This window comes from Petaurus breviceps, unplaced genomic scaffold (genome assembly GCF_028583685.1).
Source record: "Petaurus breviceps papuanus isolate PSGF00001 unplaced genomic scaffold, PetGlider_PUasm1.0 118, whole genome shotgun sequence".
Taxonomy (NCBI): Eukaryota; Metazoa; Chordata; class Mammalia; order Diprotodontia; family Petauridae; genus Petaurus; species Petaurus breviceps.
Window position 1 is genome coordinate 196,029 of NW_027185616.1, and position 23,152 is coordinate 219,180.

General features: G+C 40.0%; 1 long non-coding RNA gene across 1 annotated transcript; it reads right to left on the bottom strand.

Moving 5' to 3' along the window:
• Nucleotides 1–9,812: 9,812 nt before the first annotated feature.
• LOC138161130 (uncharacterized) lies at nucleotides 9,813–17,896 on the bottom strand. Its single transcript, XR_011168282.1, has 4 exons — nucleotides 17,619–17,896; nucleotides 12,879–12,977; nucleotides 11,198–11,223; nucleotides 9,813–10,811 (listed from the first exon to the last, which is right to left on the bottom strand). It is a non-coding gene; the product is annotated as an uncharacterized lncRNA (long non-coding RNA).
• Between the last annotated feature and the right edge of the window lie 5,256 nt (nucleotides 17,897–23,152).

Consider the following 23,152-nt stretch of genomic DNA (forward strand, 5'->3'; position numbering starts at 1 on the left):
TCTCTCTCTCTCTCTCTCTCTCTCTCTCTCTCTCTCTTCCTTCCTCTGTCTCCTCCCCCATTTCCCCTATACTGCTTCTTCTTTTCAACTTGGCTCATAAAGTCCTAGAAATGGCTGAGGATGCCGTCTTCACCATTACTCCATTGCTCAGCTCATATAGTTCCCAATTGTTCTTCTCAGTCTACTCTCTTATACACTGTGTGCATCTTTTTTTTTTTTTTCAGAACTCCTGGGTATGAGTCAAATCCTCCTTCTGTATCAAGAGAATGTGATAATCCAAATTGCTCTTAGTGATGAGAGGAAATGTTTTTCCCTCTGAACTTCAAATCTCAGAAGGTCAGTCAGTTCTCAGTCAACAAGCATGTATTTAGTGCTAGTGAGTGCCAGGCACTCTGCGAAGCAGTGGGGATACAACAAAAACCCAGTCTCTGCTCTCAAGGAGTTTACAGTCTAATGGGGAAACAACATACAAAAAACTTGTAGGAAAAAGATATAGACAGGATAAATGGACACAATAGGCAGAGGGAAGATACTAGAATTAAACAGGGTTGGGAAAGGCTTCTTGAAGGTGAGACACTACCTGAATTTGAAGGAATCCAGGGAAACTAAGAGATAGGGATGCCTTATTGCATGTAAAATGAGATTGCCTCCAAAATCCCTTAGAACTCCAAATCTATGTGTTTTTTTTCTCTCTCTAATTCTTTCTTCACTGTACTATGAGATAACAAAGGTCCTGAAGAGCCAGGGTCTGGTTGAACAGATGGTGATTGTCCTTCATGGATCTCATCTGTATATTTGGATAAACTGTACTCCTAAGTTGTGTCCACAAGAGATTTAGGCTACTAATGATTACCCAAGACTTACATTCTTTGGCTTATTGAAAGCTGTGATTTCAGTGTAGTATGCAATGACTAACCCTATAGCTCTCCTGGGATAGCTCTGTCAGTGTTAATGACTGGGAGAACTGCTACCTGAAGTCAACACAGATGGTGTCACAAGGTTGCTTCTATCTCTTAGGTACATCTAACAGGTCCTGATGGCCAGGTTTTCTATGAGATATTGATGCTGTCTGCCAGTATTTTGGCTTATTGGAAAACCTGGCATGATGGTGAGAATCTGAACTTTACATGAAGACCTGTGACTCCACTGATTGACTATGTTGAAAATCACCTGCCTTCATTGACTAAGTAGTACCTAATTGTGACAGATTCTTGGATGGCCTGAGTTATTTAGAGACTTGACCAAGATTAGTGACCAAGGAGGAATTCAATGCAAGTAATGAACTCAATATGCAAAGTGAGACATATGTTTTTGGATAGTGCCAATGAGGGAATTTGTTTTGCTTGACTAATCATGTATTATAAAGACTTTCTTTTTTCTTTTCTCACTGAGAGGAAAGTGGAGAGGTGGGAGGAAAAGAAAATGCTTCTTAATTGGACAAAAATTAATTAAAAATAATTAATTTACATTTCATCAGAGTAGAGGTTCTTACCATTTGTGTGTGTGTGTGTATGTGTGTGTGTGTGTTGGACCCTTTTGGCAGTTAAGTAAAGCCTATTGACCTCTTCTCAGAATAATGTTTTTAAATGCATAAAATAAAATACATATAATTACAAAGGAAAACAATCATATTGAAAATAGTTGTCAAAAGATTAAAAAAAAAAAGTCCACAGACCCCAGGTTTAGATACCTTGAATTAGAGGAATGAGATCATGTTGGATCCTATCTCCATGGCATATTTGAAATAGTCTTTTCTCCAGAAAAGTTCTGTGTGTGGTCCAGATCAGTAGGGTTCTCTAGAAGGATCATGGAGCTCAAAGTGGCAGGGATCTCAGAGGCTATCTGGTCTAACCCCTTCATTTTATAAATGAGACTAACGCTCATGGAAGTTTTGAATGGCCTTACTCAAACAGGTAGGATGCGTCAGAAGTAAAATTTGAACCTGGGACCTCTCACTCCAGAGGTAGGACCTTTGAACATTTCAGATGACTCGGTTGCATCATTGATTCTGGCAAGTTTTAATTTGATTGGTTTATTCTAGTTCTTGAACCTGATGATATATTTAAAAAGTGTTGATCTTTTGAAATATTAAGGTTAGCAATAATTTTCTTATACTAGAAAAGGCTATAGGATATGAAGGAGAAAAGAATAAGCATTTATTAAGCACCTACTATTTACAAATATGATCTCATTTGATCCTTACAACAACACTGGCAAGTTGGTGCTATTAGGATTTCTATTTTATAGATGAGGAAACTAAGGCAAACAGAGATTCAGTGACTTGCATAGGTTTACATAGCTAGTAAGTGTCTGAGGCAAGATTTGATTTCAGGTATTCCTAATTCCAGGCTCAGTGATCTATTTACTCTGTCACCTCATTGCCTCTTTAAGAAAGACTAAAACCTACCAGGCTATGGAAAAAGAGATGAATGCCATCTGTCCAGGTGATATGTCTTAAGTTAGAATGAACTAATTATGATGAATTAATTTGAGAGGAAGAGTGGCTCAGTGAATAAAGCATTAGATCTGGAGTCAAAGGACTTAGGTTTCACATCCTGGCTCTTCTACTTACTATGGTCACCTTGGACAAATCACTTCATCTCACTTCTCTGGGCCTCAGTTTCCTCATCTGTAAAACCAGTGGGTTGGAATAGATGATCTCTAAGAGCCCTTCCAGTTCTAAATCTGTGATTCTATGTTCTTTAAGTCATCACTAGTGATTAATTGAAGTCTGAGTGAACGTGCTATGAATTGATGTGTCTTAGAATCTTAACAAATGGGTTTTAAGGAAGCTGTGCTCAGTCCTTTGTCTTAACTCCCACGCTGTCCATCAGGCTGGGACTTCCAGCTGATCTGAGATTGCAGTGAGCAGAATCCATGTGGCTGCTGCCTGAGCTATCTTGGCCCCTGGAGGACCCAGGCTGCTGCTGCTGCTATTTCCTCATGGGCTCAGTATTGCTGTGCTGTTCACTCCCACTCGGAGGGGTGGAAACTAGAGGGGGCAAGACCCAATTACTCTTGGTATTTGTTTAGCAGGGACCCCATTTGTTAAATACAGTAAGAGAACTTGCAGGCAATTAATTTAAGGTCTCTTTAATTTACCACGCCAATAAGCACTTTACTCAAGAATCCTCTTTAGTAAGGTAATTGGAAAGTACTACAAGCTGAGTCTTAGATGTGCAGCTTTCTCCTTCTCCCTTATGGGCTGTGCTGAGGTAGGAGCCCTTTAATTCTGTCCTCTGCAATGTTTTATTGGACTTGATGGAGAAGGGCATTCTGGGACGGGTTTTCGAGGCTTTCCATGGGTTAAGACATGGTCAAAGGAATTATTGAAATCAAACCTCTTCACAGAATAATGTTTTGAAATGCATAAAATAAAATACATAGAATTACAAAGGAAAACAATCATATTGAGAATAGCTGTCAAAAGATTTTTTTAAAAAAAGTTTGCAGACCACAGGTTTAGATCCCTTGAATTAGAGGCATGAGATCATGTTGGGTCCAATATCCATGGCATATTTGAAGTAGTCTTTTCTCCAGATCTCTCTGTGTGGTCCAGATCAGTAGGATTCTCTAGAAGGCTCATGGAGGTCAAAGTGGCAGGGACCTCAGAGTCATGAGCCTCATGGCATGAGTCATGCCAGCTAGTGCAGACTCAGGTTTTAAGCAAAGGTGGGATAAATTTAAAAGACTAGTGGTGAACAAGGTGAATTTTAAATTAGGAATGCAAATTATTCTTCCCATCCAAAAATCCTGTCTTTTCAGGCTCTGTCTTTGTTATGTTAAGGGGGAACAGGGAAGAAGGACTGAGAGGTATCTTGGGACTAACCTAGACCAAACATTTTCCCAAATCATTACAAAGCTCACGTGTTATCCAGGCTCTCCTTCACCATTATTAGGGCTACTTTGCTAAATAGAGAAATATCCTTGAGTAGTAGGGTCAACAAACTTTGTGTAAAACATTGTAGAATGTCTTGTCTTTGTAGTTTAAAGATTCTTAATCTTTTTTTGTGTGTCAGGGACACCCTTTGTCAGTCTGGTGAAGCCTTTAGACTCCCTTTCAGACTGATGTTTTAAATACACAAACTGGTATAAGAATCCCAGTTCATGAACACCTTGCATGGACCTTGGGGGTAAGAACTCCTGCTGTACTGAATTCCTGTCTTATGTATATAAAGATATGGTTTTGCTTCTTAAGATTTTGTAACTGCAAGTATTCTCCTTTCTCACTCTAAGAAATGTAAATATATTAATATTTCTTACTATGGAACATATACATGCAAACACACATTTGTACATAGCTTTATTAATAAGGAAAAGTGAGGTCTCCTTAGGATCTTTGCGTATTAGTTATTCTCCACTTTCTCAATTCTGCTTCTGTTCAACTTTTCAACTCCATGGAATTTAAATATTTGACATGTGGAATCTCAAGAGGAAAAAAGAAAACTAACCATAAGTACCTCTCTGAAGTACTTGATGCCTCACTTGAGAGAATAACTGCCGTGTATTTCCTAAGTATTTGTTTTTATCCCTAAAACCAGATGAAGTCTCCTCTTTTCCAATAATTTCATAATGTTTCTATCTTGGTCTAGATGACTCCATACCACTGATATCATAGATAAGACCATATAACCCCTCTCCTCCATTTTGCTTATCTTTGATAAATCAGGAGGCATTCAGCTCTCATACTCTAATTCATTCCACCCTATTACTATGCTCTGAGATCCTAAAGCATAGATCTGAAAGCAGAGGTAACAGATAACTATTTGTTCTACTATTTACCACCCTTGGACCCTAGAAAACAAGGGAGTATCTCTGACATACCTCAGAAATGGGCCTTTTTCTATGTGAAAGGAAAATCTGACAAGCCTTCTCTGGAGTTGCCATATAATAATCATCAATTCAGAGGAATTAATTCAGACATGGATCTGGAGGATCACAGTATTTCCACTCCTTTCTTCAACTCTCCTGTGGCCTTGGTTGGCCGTATATAATATCCTTTAATAAATATTTTTTGAGTACAAAAGTCTTGTGCATGAATTTGCTTTCCTCTTCCACAGCGTAGACGCAGAGCTACTACAGAACCAGTCATTTGAAGAAATATTTGCTGCCAAATAAAGGAATTGAAATGGTTGGGAGAAACTGATCAAGTATCCTCATTTTAAAACTCCTTGATCTCAAGGATCCTTCATTTTAATTGTCAGTGAGAGGCCCTTACTCTGACAAAAGAACACCATTCTAGGTTGGCGCAGGATATCTTCCCCTCCCACCTCTGCTTAGCTGAAGACAGAAAGTTCAGAGCCTTGAGGAGATGATGCTTCTTGGGGATTTATTTAGACCCCTGTGAAGAAAACCATAGTTCCAGAAAGAATATGGCTTTCTAAAAGACATTGATTTTCCTTATCCATATTCTGACTGGCTTGAGAGTCTATAGGAAGCTTTCTATACTTTTCTGTGCACTTGGGTCAAGAAAAAATCAACAAAACTACATGGTGGAGGTTGAGTTATATGAATGCAGCAGAATGCACGGTAAAAATGAGGGACTTCAGTTGAACCGTAGCTCAAGGTGAGCCAATGATGTGATGTAGTTGCTGTAATAGCAATCTTGAATACTTCAAAATAGCAATGATTTTGCCGGTGCGGGCACTTCTTTCATGAACTCAAATTACAATGCTTTCTTGCTTTAATATGTTTCATGAGTTACTATGGCTAAAAACCCCCTTGTTACTTGATGGCCACCCCTTTAGGAATGAACCTTTTCAGAGGGAGCTAGTCTAAGGCTGGTAGGAGGCTCAGCTGGGAACCATTCCCAGCTTGTTAGGAGGTGCCAAGGATGGTGTTCCCTTGGATATGAACTTTGGGAACCATGAGGAAGACTCCAAATAGAACTTTATGGTGAAATACAATCTTAGGCTGTATAACATGCTCAGAAGGAGGGTCAGAAGTCACAGTGGATGGAGGGACGACTTTGGACTCAGGGAGACAAGATTCAGTTCTTGCCTCTGATGCATCCTGGGTGTGTGACTATGGGCAAGTCACAACCTCTAAGTGCAGAAGTCAATTCTAAGATTATAAATGACAGATGAGCTGCCATTGTACACCGGTGAAGGAAATTCCCCCTCAGGGAGTTTTCCACAGATGGAATAATAGGTTTGTGATTCATCCAGTGTACTCTTCCCTCTTCCCCACCCCCATACTTCCCAAAAGTTCAGAATAGGGAAGATAGCAGTAGTCCCAGCCATCTGGACAGAAAAGACTTGGAGTATTGTGTTCAATTAAGGATTTCATATTTTTTAAAAAGGGCATTGTAAAACCTGGAATACAAGAAGAGGAGGGAGACCACAATGGTGGGGGAACTTGAAACCATGTTGTTCTTTCCATTTACATTGCTATAGCCATTGTGTACAAGTGTACAGAATTTACTTGCTTCACTTTGCATCAGTTCATATCTTTTTTTCCAGTCTTCTCTGTATTATATGTTCCTTGTTTCCTACAGCACAATAAGATTTTATTATCTTTATATACCATAATGTAAAATCATGTCATATGAGGTGAGTGATTATGATGGTGGGGGAATCTGTAACCATGACATATGAGGAAAGGTTGAGAGAAGGTACAGTGAAAAGAATAATGGTTTGGGTGTCTGAGGACCTAGGTTTAAAATGTAGCTCACCATAGTAACCTTGGACAAGTTACTTGCCCTCTCTAGGCCTTGGTTCCATCATCTGTAAAATGAAAGGACTGGACTATATGAACTCTGAGGTTTGAATGTTAAGAAATATTGTAGTCTTACTTATTCTCTTATTGTTAATTTCAGGTCCTAGTTCATTTTCTATCTGCAGCATTTGAGTACAAGATATGTATTGATGGATCATCTCTATGGACTATCCAGACTATCCATTCAAGTGCATGTCATAATTTTGACAATAGCCATTCTTCATCCATTTTGTTTTTCTGCGTAGATGCCAGATTCTTTAGAGTGATTATGAATCTCATTTATAAGACTCTGCATTTCCATGTCCTGAGAAAATCAGAGAAATACTGTCTTCAAGCAGGAAAATTTGGAAGATACCTATAGAAAATTGCTCTTCCTTGTGAACCTTGAGCAAAACATTCCCTGAGGTGGTGAACACCTTTGGCATGTCACCCTTTTGTATGCTTCTCAATATTAAAAAATGAGAGGATTATCAAAAGAATATTATCTCTGCTAGATCTCTCAAGATCTTGTATGATTTTGACATGGGAGACATTTTTTTAGAATTTATTTATTTTTTTTTTTAGTTTTCAACATTCATTTCCACAAGATTTTGAGTTCCAAATTTTCTCCCCATCTCTCCCCTACCCACCCCAAGATGGCAAGCATACTGATTGTTCCTTCTCCCCGTCTGCCCTCTCATATCCCCTCATCCCTCCCCTTACTCCTTTCCCCCTTACTTTCTTGTAGGGCAAGATGGATTTCTATACCCCATTGCCTATATATTATGGGAGACATTTTGCTGGAAGAAAGACTTTAGGGTAGTTTTGTTTTATTTCAAATTAATTTTTAAGTCAACAAATACTAAGCACAATGATATATTGTATTCTACATCTTTTTGTCAGTTATATTGATAGCATTTATCTCAGTGTTTGGAACACAGTAGGAGTTTAATAAGTACTAGTTCTCTGATTATTGATCATAAGGTGTGGCCTGTTATAAGCTCTCATTTACAAAAATCTTATACCCTCTTTATATCTTCCTCAAAGGTGCCCTTGATGCATGAGTAGAGATGGGAAGGAAGGAAAATGGGTTGATAGTTATGGATAATTATAGTTATTTTGAGGGGGATTAATAATAGTATCTATCCCCCCATCTTATCCTATATCATTTCAGATAGCTTGGGGATCAGTTTTTCAATGCTTTGTAAGTACCATCTCCAGCGTGTATCTCTTCTGTGTGTTCTTGATCTAGATCAAGCATTCTTTCCATATTTTACTTTTGCTTGTTTTTATGTAATATTTCTGTTTCTTAAGTAGCATATTTGGGACTGGAATGTAGAGTTCAAAATGGATGACTCCACTGTCATTGATGGAGAAAAGAATTTGTAAAAAAATTATTATGGGTCTTTTCTATTTTTTATCTGATGTTTATACTTCTAGTTTCACCCTTAAATGCCCTCTGGATGATTTTACTTAGTTGGGTTTCTTGCCAAGCTTTTTGTAAACCTGTTTTTCCCCCTCTGATGTTTCTCACTGTTTTATGAGGTGAGAATGCTCATATTCTTTCACCATTAACTTTGGGGTAGTTAATCCACTCGACTTTGGAACTCATCCCTGGGCTTGAGTTGTTCTGATCTATAGGTGAACAAAAACTCACTTAAATCATTATATGTAGCCTACACCCACTTGCCATCCACCAGGAATTCAGGGTTTACCTAGCATCTTGTCATCTTCTCTGCCTTTATTCCCCTACCCATAACATTTTTCCCACTTGGCAAAGACACCCTCTGTATCCAAACCTTCAGGGACCATATCCAATTCCATCTCTAAGGGAGATCATCTCCTGTGTTTTAGAATTTCACCCTGGGGCTGAGCTGTGAGGATTGTTAGGTGGGTGATTGTGTGCAGTTTCATCAAACTCACTATATCCAATCAATAACCCCCCCCATCATATTTCATATCCTCCTAATCCCCAGTCAATCAACAGAAAACCACCTCATACCCTTCAAATGAGAGCATTAATCACATCAATAGTATCATTTCTACTAGAAAGGGCATGACAATCACCTGCCCTATTGCTCAAGTTACAGGTAATCCCTGTGGCTTCCTAGTCCAAAACTCCCTTCCCTGGCCACCATCCCTCTATGTGTGGTATTCCTCTATTACAATATAAATGTTTTGAGGGGAAGGGTAATTTGAGTATTTGCATCCTCAGAACTTAGCATGTAGTAGGCACTTAATACTTCTTCATTTATTTGTAAGATTTTGCACATGATTTCATATTCTAAACTGGTGATACCCTCGGGTGCAATACCTCTCCTTTTCAAGGAGATCCACTGTTTGATTGTGAAGGGGCATATTTTGGCTCTTCCAGGGCACTTTCTTTGTAATTCTCTTCCAACTCAGATTCTTCACTGTGCTCAATCTCGGGTATTAGGACTCTTCTGCCCCTTTTGCTCTGACTTTGGTGAAATGAATTCTTTTTCTTTTTGGAGGGAAGAAGGCAGGGCAATTTGGATTAAGTGACTTGCCCAAGGTCACATGGCTAGTGTTAAATGTCGGAGGCCGGATTTGAACTCAGGTCCTCCTGACTCCACCTAGGTGCACTGTGAAATGAGTTCTTAAGGAGAGTCTAGCTCGTTCAGCAGCTTAGTCCAATAGTTACACTTCCACATCTTCCCAGTCCCTTCCATTTGGGTTCACTTCTGTTCAACATGTATTCATCCATTCATTATTTATTTATTCATTCATTTATTTGTCTCTATGTCTACCCCTACTTTGAATAAGGAACTGAGAAAAACAAAACAAAACAAAATGAAAAGCAGGTGCTACTGTCAAGGATCAGACCACAATATTTACTCAGATTAGTAAATAAATGATAATTCTAGCTAGGTGAGAGCACTAAAAGTTGGTGGTAGTGGTGACGGTGGGATCAGGAAAGGCTTCTTATAGGAGGAGGTATCTTCACTGAGCCTTGAAGGAAGCTAAGGATTCTGAGAGGTAAAGTGAGAAGGGTGTGCCTTGTGAAAGCCCAGAAGCAGGAGATGGGAAACCAAGGAAAGCCAGTTTGACTGGAACATAGAATGTGTAAAATGTGGTAAAGTAAAATAGGTGTAGAGAGGTAGGCAGGATCAAGCCTGTAAAGGTCTTTAAATATCAGGCTGAGGAGTTTGTATTTTATCTTAGACTTAGGGAAGCATTGAAGATTCTTGAGTGGAGGGTCAGAGCTTTAGGAAGATTGTTTTGGCACTGTGTGGAGGATGGAATGGGAAGGGAAATAAATTAAGAGACTACTGCAGATAGTACAGGGAGAGATGGTAAAGGCTTGCACTGGGATGGGGGCTGTGACAGTGGAGAGAAGGGGGCAAATGTCACAGATGCTCTCACCTACCTAGAGTAATCTTTTATTTGCTGATCTGAGTAAATATTTTTGTCTAGTCTATGACAGAAGCACCTGTTTATCATTTCATTTTTTTATATGACTTGATTGATAAGCCTTGACAACTGTTTGGGGTGGGGTGAAAGAGAGATAGAGAGAGGGGAGGAGAGAAGGATGACATGAATATTGTGAATCTGGATGAATGGAGTCTCATAGTTAATGCCATGGTAGCCCAAGGTGCCTTACTTCAAAGCACATCTACAGGTAGAACAATGTCCTAGTACTTAATTGATTCATAGTTGAGGTACCTTTTGTGTTGTAGATACATTGCTGATTATGGTTGGACAGTGGAACCTTTAGCTTTCTCCATGGAGTTAAGTCCCATCATCTGAAGCAAATTGCTCAGAATCTTCAAAGTATTGTGGCAGGGGGCAGAAGCAGCAGAGCAATAGCCATAGGGAACCCTGAAGAGGATGAGATCTCTTTGCTATTGCTTGTGATTTGTGAGACCTCTGACTCCCCCGTTTCCCTCCTCTTTATGATGCCATCTCTATTACAATATGTTGACTTTCCTAATTTCCATCCAGGCTCTGCTCTGTACCTGGGGAGAAATGAGAGGACTCCCCTCCGTTGTCTGTAATCAAACATTAAGAGTTTCAGATGTTGCTGCTGCTGCTTTTGTTTCTTGACTTCAGCAGAGATTTGGTGAGCATTCTTCTCTCTAAATGACTGAGGACTGAACACATTTTGCATCGCTGAAAGTTTTGCACAATGGAGAGGAGACCAAAAATATATTTTCTACAGCCTTCAACTCCCCAGGAGCTCTGTGGGAGAAGGGAAGAAATGTGTTCTGGCTATCTTTCTAGGGGTAGGCTTGGTAGAATGTGATTTTGCAGTATGACCTATGTAGCCCTCTTTCAAAACTCAGGGGCTGTAAGTCTACTAGGAAGATCTATAAAAAGCCCTACCCCTCTTCTTTGGCAGACTCCTGCTGCTCTCAGTATTTTTGGATGATGGAAAATCTAGGTGGCTAACTGGTGTTTGGGCACAGAACAGCTTAGGGATGACTTGTTACTTCTGTATTTTCATTTTATGATGGAAATGAGAAAAGAGAATACTGACCTGACCCTGTCTTCATCTGTGATTACCTAGATTGGATAAATCAAAATGGAGAGACGCTGTAATGGTGGGCTCTTGAGCTAAAACTTAATTTTTCTTCTCTTTTTAGGTTTCATCCAAATGTTCTTAGTTCTGGTCAGATGCAACAGGTACCTCAAGTCAACTTTGGTTCTAGGTGTGTACATATGCTACTAGTGGTATGCCTGTATGCTTACGTAATGCACTAAGGTGCTTTGTAGACCCTCAAACAACTATATTTTGTTGCTGTTCAGTCATTTCAGGCATGTCCAACTCCTTATGGCCCCATTTGAGGTTTTCTTGGCAAAGTTACTGGAGTGCTTTACCATTTCTTTATCCAAAAAAAAAAAACCCTAGATAAATGTTAGTTATGATTATATTTTATTTTTTTAATTTATTTTAAATTTTTTGCTTTTTGGAAGGCAAATGGGGTTAAGTGACTTGCCCAAGGTCACACAACTAGTTTTTGTGTTAAGTGTCTGAGGCCGAATTCGAACTCAGGACCTCCTGACTCCAGGGCCGGTGCTCTATTCATTGCGCCACCTAGTCATTATTATAGAGGTATAGATGGAGTAGTTCATAGAGAGTTGTATTGAGAGAGTCATGAAGATCTAGGGGTCATATGCTGCCTCAGATAATTACTTGATGTGTGTTCCTGAGCAAATCACCCAGCTACTCTCAGATTCAGTTTCCTTACTGCAAAATAGAGATGATAAAATGGCACCAAACTCAGAGGGTTGTGAGGATCAATTAGAATAATACATGTAAAGGTGCTTTGTAAACCTTAAAGCATAATATAAATGTTAGTTATCACTATGAAATGAAAGTAGTGTGTCCCCTGTCTAATCTTGTCTCTACTTTCTCCCTTCTGCAATCCATCCTTCACAAGAGCTGCCAAAATAACCTTCCTGTGATACATTTAACCACAATAATCTCTTGCTCAAAAACCTTAAATGACTCCCTATTGCCTTAGAAAATAGAGACTTAGTTTGATATTTAGGGCTTTCCACAGACTGCTTCCTCTCCAGCTTTATTTCATGGTGCTCTTCTTAATGCATTCTGTGTTCTAGATGGACTAAACTCAACTATCATCCCCTTTTATGCATTTGCCACCTCTTTCCTGAAATTTTCTTTCTCCTTATTTTTGTGTTTCAGCACCCCTTTCTTAAAGGCTCGGTTCAACCTTTCCTATACCTCCCACCCCAATTGAGTGTTCTTTCTCTCTTTCAAATTTTCTGGGATCAGTTTGGAATTCTTATTTGTTTCCATTATACCTTCTCCTATAGGATACTTAGCTGTGTATAGTTTATATTGATCCTAGCAGATTTTAAACCTCTTTGAGATTAAAGAGTGTGTTACTTTTTATTTTTTTTTTAAATCCCACAGGACCTAGTAGAGTACCTTGGTATTCTTTTAATAAATGTTGGTGGAATGAATAAGTGTGTTTGTTTAAAAATCCCTTCCAGCTCTGTGATTATATGAATTCTATTAGTTTTGGGGAAAGAACATTATGTAGTAATAAAACTACCTATCCTATGAGCAGAAGAAAAATCAAGAAGGAGCTGATTACAGAAGAAAATTTCTGGAAGAATCTAGGGAGGAAGTCTAATGTATTTGTAATGCAAATGTGTTCAAAGACCAATCATTGCTATTTGGGGTTGCATACCTTAGAGAGTATGTCAGGGAAGATGGAGGAGGCACTACCTTCTTTTTGCATATTGTCCTTGCAGGTTAAAGTCTTTCAGGCCAAACTGAGCTGTGCTTCCTATGACAGGAGAAAGCAAGAAACATTTTCCAAGTTGATTTGCCTTCATTTTTCAAAATGTACCACATCCCTCTCCTGATGGAGGAGAATTCTAAACTCAGGGAATAGTTACTGATGTTTTGTAGTCCTTAATGCTACTTGAATGATTCTTGTCTCTAGCATTAAGAAGCTTGCAGGACATTGAAAATATCCATGCTCAGCCTGATTTAATCCCTCACTCCTTTTTGTCCCTTTACAGCTTATGTGTAATTGGACACTTTAGTCTTTGGAATCCTATCCATCTTTCAAGGTCCCCATTCTTGAGAAGCCTTGTGTGACTAACCCCAATCCCCAACCCCAATCCCTGCTGATCTCTCCCATCCTCCCATATCTTATGGTACTTAAGAGTTTAGCGTACAGGATCCTCTATTGTTCCCTAATTGTTTCATATGGGTTGGCCTTAAAGGCAGGGGCCATATCCTGTATGTTGTTTTTGTCCCTCACAACATCTAGCAGAGCAGGGCTCTTAGAGCTCAATGAATCCCTATGGTAGACCTGCACAACTTGGCAGCAGGTAGGGGCCAAAATTAAAATAGGCTAAACTTCTTCAGTAGCAGGTGGGTTAGACTAGAGACAGACTGGCGATGGTTGGTTGCCAAGGGTCATGTGACAAACAGGAGTGTGCGCATTGGCAACCCTATTTTTTCATGGGTCCCCGAAGTCCTTTTGAGGGCCAATCATCCATATATGTTGTGCTGGCCTGCCCTATGGGTTTGATTAGTAAGTAGAAATGAGAAGTGAGGGCCCTGAAGTTAGGGACCCTGTTTAACATAAATACTGTAAGATGATGCTATCAAAGAGAGAGTCGGGCAACTCTCAGTCGCTCTATTAGCATGGGGTGGATGGAAAGACTCCGAGAATCCTGCCTGTTATTGTGAAATCATTTGCAAACTGGAGGGACGACAGGAAGGTCACAAAAGCATGTTCCTTTGGGTACTGCTAGTGCTGTCCTTGGCACGCCTTCCATTGCCTTGTGCCATGTATGTTCTGTATGTCCCTCTAATTACAGCCTCCTTATTATCCAAAATGTGACTTCATTTTCTTTCGCTGGACACCAGTTGCTATCAGTTTTATGAACCTGATCTTCATAGTCTACTTTTGTCAAGACTGAAGCAATCCAACAATTACAGTCCAACTATGTGAAAAGACCTGAAGATAGAAAAACAAAGTGAAAAACAATTCTTGCCTTCAGGAAACTTACATTCTCCTGGGAGATGGAGAGATCCATCATGTAAGCAGGTAAGTATATACATTAGAGGTAACTAAATGCCACAGTCATAAGAGCGCTAGGTGAAGAATCGGGAAGCCCAGACAGTGACTAGCTGTGTGATTCTGGGATAGTCCACTCAACCTCTCTTTGACTCTGTAAAATGGGTGGTGGGAGGGTTGGAACTTGATAGCCCCAAGCTCCCTTTCAGTTCAGAATTTATGATCCTACAATAAAAGAGGCAGTTGGTGGTTCAGTGGATAGGGGACTGGGCCTGGAGTCAGGAAGACCTGAGTCCAAATCCAGTCTCCAACACTTCCTAGCTGTGTGATCCTGGGCAGGTCACTTAATCTCTCATTGCGTGACAAAATGGATCTACTGGAGAAGGAAACAGTAAACAACTCCAAGAAAACTCCAAATGGTGCCATGAAGGGTTGGGCATGAGTGAAAATAACAACTGAGGAGGTAGAGGGAACTTGGAAATGCTTCTCCTAAGAGATCACACATGAACTGAAACTTACTGAGAAGGTAAAGTTTGTATAGGGGATAAATGTAAAATTTGAGTGGAGTAAGATAGTGAAAGGCTTTATTTTTTTAATTCTTTAGTTTGTATTCAGTTCTTTCTCTGGGGATGGATAGCATTTTTCATCTTAAGTCCTTCAGAATTGTCTTGGATCGTTGTATTACTGAGAATAGCTAAGTCATTCACAGCTGATCATCTTAAAATATTGCTGTTACTTTGTACACAGTACATTTCACTTTGCAGGGGCTCATGTCAGTCTTTCTAGGTTTTTCTGAGGACATCCCACTCATCATTTCTTATAGTACAATAGTATTTCATCATAATCACACACCACAACTTGTTCAACCATTCCCCAATTGATGGGCATTCCTTCCAATGTCCTCAGAAAAGAATTGCTATAAATATTTTTTGTACTTTTAGATCCTTTTCTGTTTTTTTTTTAATCTCTTGGTATACAGACCTGTGAAGGGCTTTAAATGCTCAGCTGAGGGTTTTGGGTTTATCCTGGAAGTGATAGGGAGTCACTGAATTACATTGTTAGATTTGTACTTTAGGAAGATTATTTTGGTAGATAGACAGTAGAAGGGAGAGACCAGAAGATGATGATCCAATTACAAGGTTATTATAATAGTCCAGGTGAGAGGATATAAAGTGTTGGAGTAGGGTAGTGTCTGAGTGAGTGGTGAGAAGTGGGAATGATGTGAGTTGTTGTAGAAGCAGAATTAATAAGACTTGGCAACCAATTGCATATGGAAGGCAAGGGCTAGGGAAGAATCAAAGATGATGAGGTTGCAACCTTGGTTACCAGAAGGAGGATTGTGCTCACCACAGAAATCACCTTCATTCTGTCTTAGCTGATATTGTCACCTGAGGAGATGCTAACAGCTGGGAAAACATGACACTCACCATCTCTGCTTTGCTTTGGGCCTCTGCCATATGTGGTATAATGCCAATTTAAAGGCCATGCACTCATCAAGGGCCTTTTTTTCTACCTTGTTTATTTTTAATTGTTTAGGTCCCTTGACATTGGGAACATCTGGCCCCCCACATAAACAGGCTCCTCTTGTCTCTTCAGCATCGCAGACCTTCTGCAGAAACACTGTTCTGTACACCTTCCAAAGCAGCAGATTAATTAAACATTTCAGAGAAGATGGACCTTTTTAAGCACTAGCTTCATTAGCATGTGTGTGCTGGAAGCCCCAGCACAGTAAAATGTGCTTATTTGTATGTTAATAAGCTAACCCAAGCCCTCTGGAGCCCAGATGAGCTTTGCAGTTTTCTCAACTACGCTTGGAAAATTCCCTGTTTGAAAAAAATCTTTCACACTCACTCAACAGTGTGACTAACGCAGCCTTGCGGAGAGCTTTACAAAAATCTGTCAGCCTACAACATGATCCATGTTTACAGATGTCGTAGAGATGATGGCGAGGAGTGTCAGTGATGGGAAGAAGCAGAGAGCACCAGGGCTCTGGTTGGATGGTCTGTTTGTTAAGTACCGCTTAGCCCAGTGTTATTGGACATAGCAGCGTTGTATGTACACTGGTGTGTTCTATGCATGCAATTATGTAAATATTCGACAGATATTAATAACGCTCCCTTATATTTTTTATAGCACATTGGAATCTTCAAACACCTTACATGTAGACTCTCTGACTTGATCTCTCACTGACAACTTTGTGCGCCACAGTATTAATACCAGGGCATCTAGAATATGCTAAAGGCCAGTAATCTCTCTAGCTCTTTTTGGCAATGGCCAGTGGTGTGGTGTGCTAAACTCCGGGGTGCGCTGGTAAATGCTGAACCTCCCTGTTCTCCCTCCCCCCTCTACCACGTATACACAATGCACTTTTAAGTTTGATGTACATCATTAACATCTTCTCCATCACTTAAGTCTACACAATCAATAAAACAGTAAATCACGGTCTAGTTTGGAGCATTTGCTGATTTCTTAGGTCTAAAGGTTCACACTGAAAATTTAACAATTGGCTTTTGCAAGCTAGTTAGAGATGACTGCAGCACACATCTGGCTTAAACCTTACTGAATATATGTGTGTGCATGTGTATGTACACACATACACACATATATGCATATACATACACAGTTTTACTTGAGAAAAGTATTGAAAGGGGAGTAGCAAGCACATAGAGTATTGGGGTAGGCAGAAAATTTCTAGCTCAATAAAATCTCAGAAAATAACATCAAGAATGTGATCCTTAAGAATGATCCTAAAGGGGCGGCCAGGTAGGACAGCAAGTAAGAGCACCGGCTCCAGTGTTGAGAAGACCTGGAGATCGAATCCCGGGCTCAGACACTTAGCACCCACCCAGAAACACCTGGCCTTGTAACCTTGAGCAAGTTACTTAACCCCAATTGCTTAGGGGCAGCCAGGTGGCTCAGCGAGTAAGAGTACCGGCTCCAGTGTTGGGACGACCTGGAGATCAAATCTCGGGCTCGGACACTCAGCACCACACCCAGAAATAACTGGCCGTGTAACCTTGAGCAAGTTACTTAACCCTGATTGCTTAAAAAAAAAAAAATGATCCTAAAGGTAGGAGACCCACAAGTATTTCTGCAAAGAGGACAGAGAGGGTTTAAAATCTGAGGCAGAGTGGTACAATGGATGGCATGCTGGAGATGGAGTCAGAGAGACTTCAGGTCAAACACTGGCATTCTGCTGAGTGCCTCTGAACCTCAGTTTCCTAACCTTTGTGGTGGTCATAACTCACTTTACAGGGTCACTGTATGGTCAAATGCAATCATAGGATTACTGATTTAGAGCTGGAAAGGAAATCAGTGTTTCAACCCATCCTCCACCCCTTCACCCATTTTACAGATGGGGAAACTAAGGTTCAGGGAGGTTAAATGCCTTACCTCTAGGATCGCACAGGTGGTAAGCAGCTGAGCAGGAATCTGATGCCTCGCTTTAGAAGATAATGTACTTGAAGCACTTGGCAAATCTTCAGGTGCTATATAAATGTGAACTATTATTATTACTAACTAATACCTCTCCTGCACTGAGCAGGACTCTCATACAACTTCCAGGAAAGAGCAGAAGAGGCTTGTTGAACAGCCGCCCACTTCTTTGCCTCACAGAATGGGAAAAGGCAGAGACCAGAGCTCTCAGAAGTTCATCCCTCAATTGTCCTGAAGTGTCTGATCTCATGCTAGAATCTTTGCCTGTCTTTCAGCTCCTCCCATTTAAGGGTTGGGGAGAACATGTACTCCAAGCTCTGTGAGGTCTGAATATCACCAGGGGAGTGTCCCTGTCAAATGGGATTAGTCAGTGTGTGAATCTAAGGGGTTACTGCCTTATTAACAACAGAAAACCTTCTACTCAGTCCAGTTACATGATTACTTTGGGGGCCCACTTTCCTGAAACCTATTATTTTGGCCAAAACCAGGTAGGGGAAGGGTAGATCATGATACTTTCCCTTACACCCTCCAAACATACATATACATACACACTCAATTCCAAGCAGCTAGTAGGTGACTATGTGTCAGTTGATAATTATGTTATTGCTGAGGTTGCTGAGTAATATGGTCCTAACTGGTATATGTATATATGGTATGTGCAAATCTATATTACTTTTTGGTTTATCAGTTGCTTTCTTTGTATCTTATAAATTTGACTGTAAGCTTCTTGTGGGAAAAGACCATATCTTAAAAAAAATTTTTTTTGTATCCCATTTTATCTAGTCCGGTGTTAGGCAGCTATTTTAAGTAAGCAGTAAGACATAAGGTGGAAATGCTAATGGTATATCTAGGAAACAATGAATAGATCATTTTGTCTGGAGGGGACAATTTCTAGAAAAAGAGTAGTAGAAGATTGGTTTGGAAAGGTGAGATGGATTGTCTATTGGAGGGCTAGAATGCTTGGCTAAAGGGTTGGGACTTCATTCTTAGACAATAAGGAAGGTCATTGAGTATTGTTGAAAGTATATTTAAAAATGAGAATAACCCATTGCTTCACTAAGGTTGCTAAAGGTCTAGAGAATGATGCTGCCTCCTTCCCATGGCCTTTGACTTTCCAGGGATAGAGGTAGTCAGTAAATATTTGATAATTGATTGACTTGCACTCTTAGTTTGTTTATCTTTTTTTGTGCACTCTAGGCATGTGATAACTTGAATGACTGTGACCAATAGCTTATTTGTGAACTTATGATGCAGTATGACTTAGCACTTTGGTGAAGTTGGTGTTTTAATTGAACTAGTTTCAAGAAAATTCATAGAATTAGAATTTGAAGGGACTTTTGAGCTATCTCAGCATGCCTGTGGTGAGGTTGGATTATAAGTATTAGAAATACAGCAGCAACGGTGAAAGGAAATAGGAATTAGAGAGTATATGTGGGGAAATGTTGCATGTCACTTTATGTACAAACGGGGTCTCAGATTTCATGTGAATTTCAAAGATGCCCCCAAATCTCATGGATGCATAAATAAACATCTTATCAGCTGTGCTTGGGAAGAGATAGTGAGGATACAGACATCAGAAATCAGACTGGGCCAAAAACAGTGTGGTCTAAACTAGAGTTAAACCTGGATTCTATTCCTTGCTCTATCTTTAGCTAAGTAACCTTAGGTAAGTGATTTCCCCTCTTTGGGTCTCTCTTACCTCCTCTTTAAAATGGGAATAATAAAGTTTGACCTACTTATCTCTCAGGGACACTTTGAGGATCAACTGATCTCAATTAATCAACAAACCTTTGCTAACCTTAACTGTCTGCCAGATACTGTCCTAAATACTAGGTGAAACAAAGAAATAAAGCAGTCTTTGTCCTCAAGGAGCACATGGTGGGTAGAGCTCTGGGCCTAGAGTCAGGGAAATGAATTCAAATCTACCCTCATATAGTTCTGTGATCCTGTGCAAGGCACTTAACTTATGTTTGCCTCAGTTTCTTCATCTTTAAAATGAGAATAATACAGGGGTGGCTAGGTGGCACAGTGAATAAAATACCAGCCCTGGAGTCAGGAGGACCTGAGTTCAAATATGGCTTCAGACACTTGACACACTTACTAGCTGTGTGACCTTGGGTAAGTCACTCAACCCCAATTGCCCCTCCAAAAAAAAAAAGCAAAAAACAGGGGGGGAATAATAATAGTACCTATCTCTTATGATTGTAAGCATGAGATAAATGAGATAAATATAAATGAAATAAATATAAAGCATTGTAAATGCCCAAATTAACTATAAAGGACATATGAAAAAAGATACTATCTGCATCCAAAGAACTGATAAATAGAAGTATGTATAGAATAATTTTACATACACACATATATATATATATTCTTATTTGTGTCTCTAGGGCAGGAGGGGGAGGGAAAAATTTACATGATTATTTTATTATATACTTTAAAAAATAGAAAGTTGTACATAATAGATTTGCAGTTTCATGTGCAATTGTCTTTTTATTATACTATTATGGAAATGCTTGTTTTATTGCATAAATTTAGAAAAATCTAAATACAGTTTTAAAAAGTCACTCAGCATAGTTCTTGGTACATAGTAGGTGCTATATAACTCATAGCTCTTATTATTATTGGAAAATAACACAGGTGAACATAAACACATGTGTAATATATATGGGGTAGTTTTAGGGGGTCAGCAAGGACACTGTGTAGGAGGTGGTGTTTGAGCTGAGTTTGGAAGGAAACCAGGATTCTGAGAGGCAAATGAGAAGAAAGAGTACATTCCAGGCAGAGGACAGTCTACATAAAGGAATGGAGTTGTGGTGAAGGGACTCTGAAAATCTTAAAAAGCACCATGTAAATGTGCTATTATTATTTCAACAACTAGGTTCAGAAGTCGTTGACTAATTGTGTACCTGGAGAGAACAGCATAGAAAAATTGACCCACAGCAACAATAGTTATTCAGTGTTCAGCTGCTTCTTGAATTCTTTCTCCACTAAACTCAGTCTAGTAAATGTAGACTATTTGGAGGTAGGGGAAGTCAGGTGGTTCAGGTATAGAGCACCAGACCTGGAGTCAGGAAGACCTCAGTTAAAATCCTGCCTCAGACACTAGCTGAGTGACCCTGGGCAAGTCACTTTAAGCCTAATTGCCTCACTTTCCTCATCTGCAAAATGACCTGGAGAAGGAAATAGCAACACACTCCAGTATCTTTGCTGAGAAAACCCCTAATTGTGTCAAAAAGTGTCAGACACAACTGAAACAACAGAAAATCAGGTCACTGTTTCTGTCCTGGGGTGGATACACCTCCAGAAAGAGGGTAGTAAGGGAGAGAACCAGAAAAATATTACTTGAGTAAAGTCTACTTGGCCAGCATGGAAACAGATATAGGGAAGATTAGTAAAGCTGTAAGATTCAAAAGTGGGACCAGCTGGAAAGCAGAGGATAACCAACAGGGTCTGAAGGGCCAGCAACCTGAGTAGCCAGCTGGACAGAGTAGGATTGGAAGCTAGAAGTGAGCAGCTGGGGAGGGAGAGATTCTCTCCATGCTGCCGCAAGGTGAAGAGGGGATGGGATCCTACAAAAAAAAAAAGAGAAAATAGCCAGGCAACCCAACCCCAGGCCATTCCACGTATAAAACAGAATGATTTCTTACATGCTCAGTCAACAAGTGGGCTCTAAAATGAAGGAAATGATCTGAGCTGTCTAAAGCTGGATACAATTAAGGAATATTCACTGGTTTAATTGAAGTCTTAACATGAGCTGTTTGTGAAACGCTCAGATCTGAACTCTGCAGCTGCAAGCGTTTAATTTTAAGATTTAAAGATAAATAACTGCTGCCTGCCTAACAGGTTGCTGTGACTGAATAGGGAATATTCTCTGTGCTTAGAGGGAATGGGGCTTTTTTTAGCTTTGGTCTCTCTTTCTTTGATAGCTGAGTAGGGTGCCTGCACTAGCCCTAGCCCTCAGCAGTCAGTTGCCCTACTTTGCTAAAGAAGAGCTTCTTGCCGAATTAAGCCAAAATTAAAATGAAATCCAAAATGATAATTTCTCCTTCCTTTTTGGCTAATAAACAATGGCAGCCTCATTAATGGTTCATACAAAGGCTAATTAGGGATAGATCTAAAAGGGACCTCCAAGGCCATCTAGTCCAAAGTCCTCATTTTACAGATGAGGAGACTGAGGCACAGAGTTGGTTACATAATTTACCCAAGGTCACCCAGGTAGTAAGTAGCAGAATCAAAGATTTAAATTTAAGCCTTCTAATTCCAATCCCTGTGCTCCCTGCACTGTTCCAAGTGTCTCCCCCAATCTCTGAGTAGACTGCTTCCTTTTACCATCTATGAGTTGTCTGGGAGAAAGCCTATTGATTAGTCAATCCCTCTTATTTTTAGCCAATGTGTAGATATTCTCTGAGCAGCTAAGTGGGGTAGTACATAGAGTGCCTGGTCTGGAGTCAGGAAGACCTGAGTTCAAATCCAGTATCAGACACTTGCTAGTTGTATGCCACTGGTCAAGTCACTTAACCTTTGATTGTCTGGATCCACTACAGAAGGAAAGAGAAAACCACTCCAATATCTTGTCAAGAAAATCCCAAATGGGGTCATGAAAAGTTGCGTACAACTGAAAAAAATGAACAGCAACAAAAAGATATTTTCTATGGTATTGGTTTCCAAATGGGACCACGGGAGCCATAACCTGACCCCTAGGAGAATGTGATTAACCAATTAGAGGATGGAAAGATGGATTACATCCCCTCCTTCCATAATCAATCGTGGGGCTTGTCTACAACACAACTACACCTACCCTTATATCCCAACAGTCTCTGACTCCTCCTCCTTCCTCCGTTGTACAGCCTCCCAAATGCTAACATTTGGTATTGCCCCTCAGGGCGATCATTACCTAACCATTACCAGTCATCACAGTAACAACTGCACAGCCATCTCTGAGAAAATTCCCTGCTTACCTTACAGTCCCCTTTTTTATTAGTTCCTGGCTTCAGCAGGTGCCTGAGAAGGCAGGTTCTGTATTTCAGGGCAGTGACCAATGAATGAGAGCCCTATCTTTTCTCTTTTTGTTTTTGGATGGACAGAGTGGGTCACATGAGATGAGCTGGCCTGGATGAGTTTTGATCTTCATTATAGATTTCATTTTCTTCCCCCCACCCCAAACATACTCCTCTGCAAGCCTCCCTTTTACTGTTTTGGGCGCTACTATTCTAGGCACCTCAGTGTCATCTTCAATTCCTCATTTTCTCTCATCCCATATGTCTGATCAGTTGCCAAGTCTTGTTTCTACCCTCACAACATCTCTGGCATCCATGGTTTCCTTCTCTCTACCCCTATAGCTACCACCCTAGTTCAAGATCTCATCCCTGACAATTGTAATAGGCTCTTAATTGGTCTCCTTGCCTCATATCTTCATTTTTTTCAATCTAGCCTACATGTAGCAGCCAAGAGAAATTTTTCTCAAGTGCAGTTTTGAATATGTCCCTCTC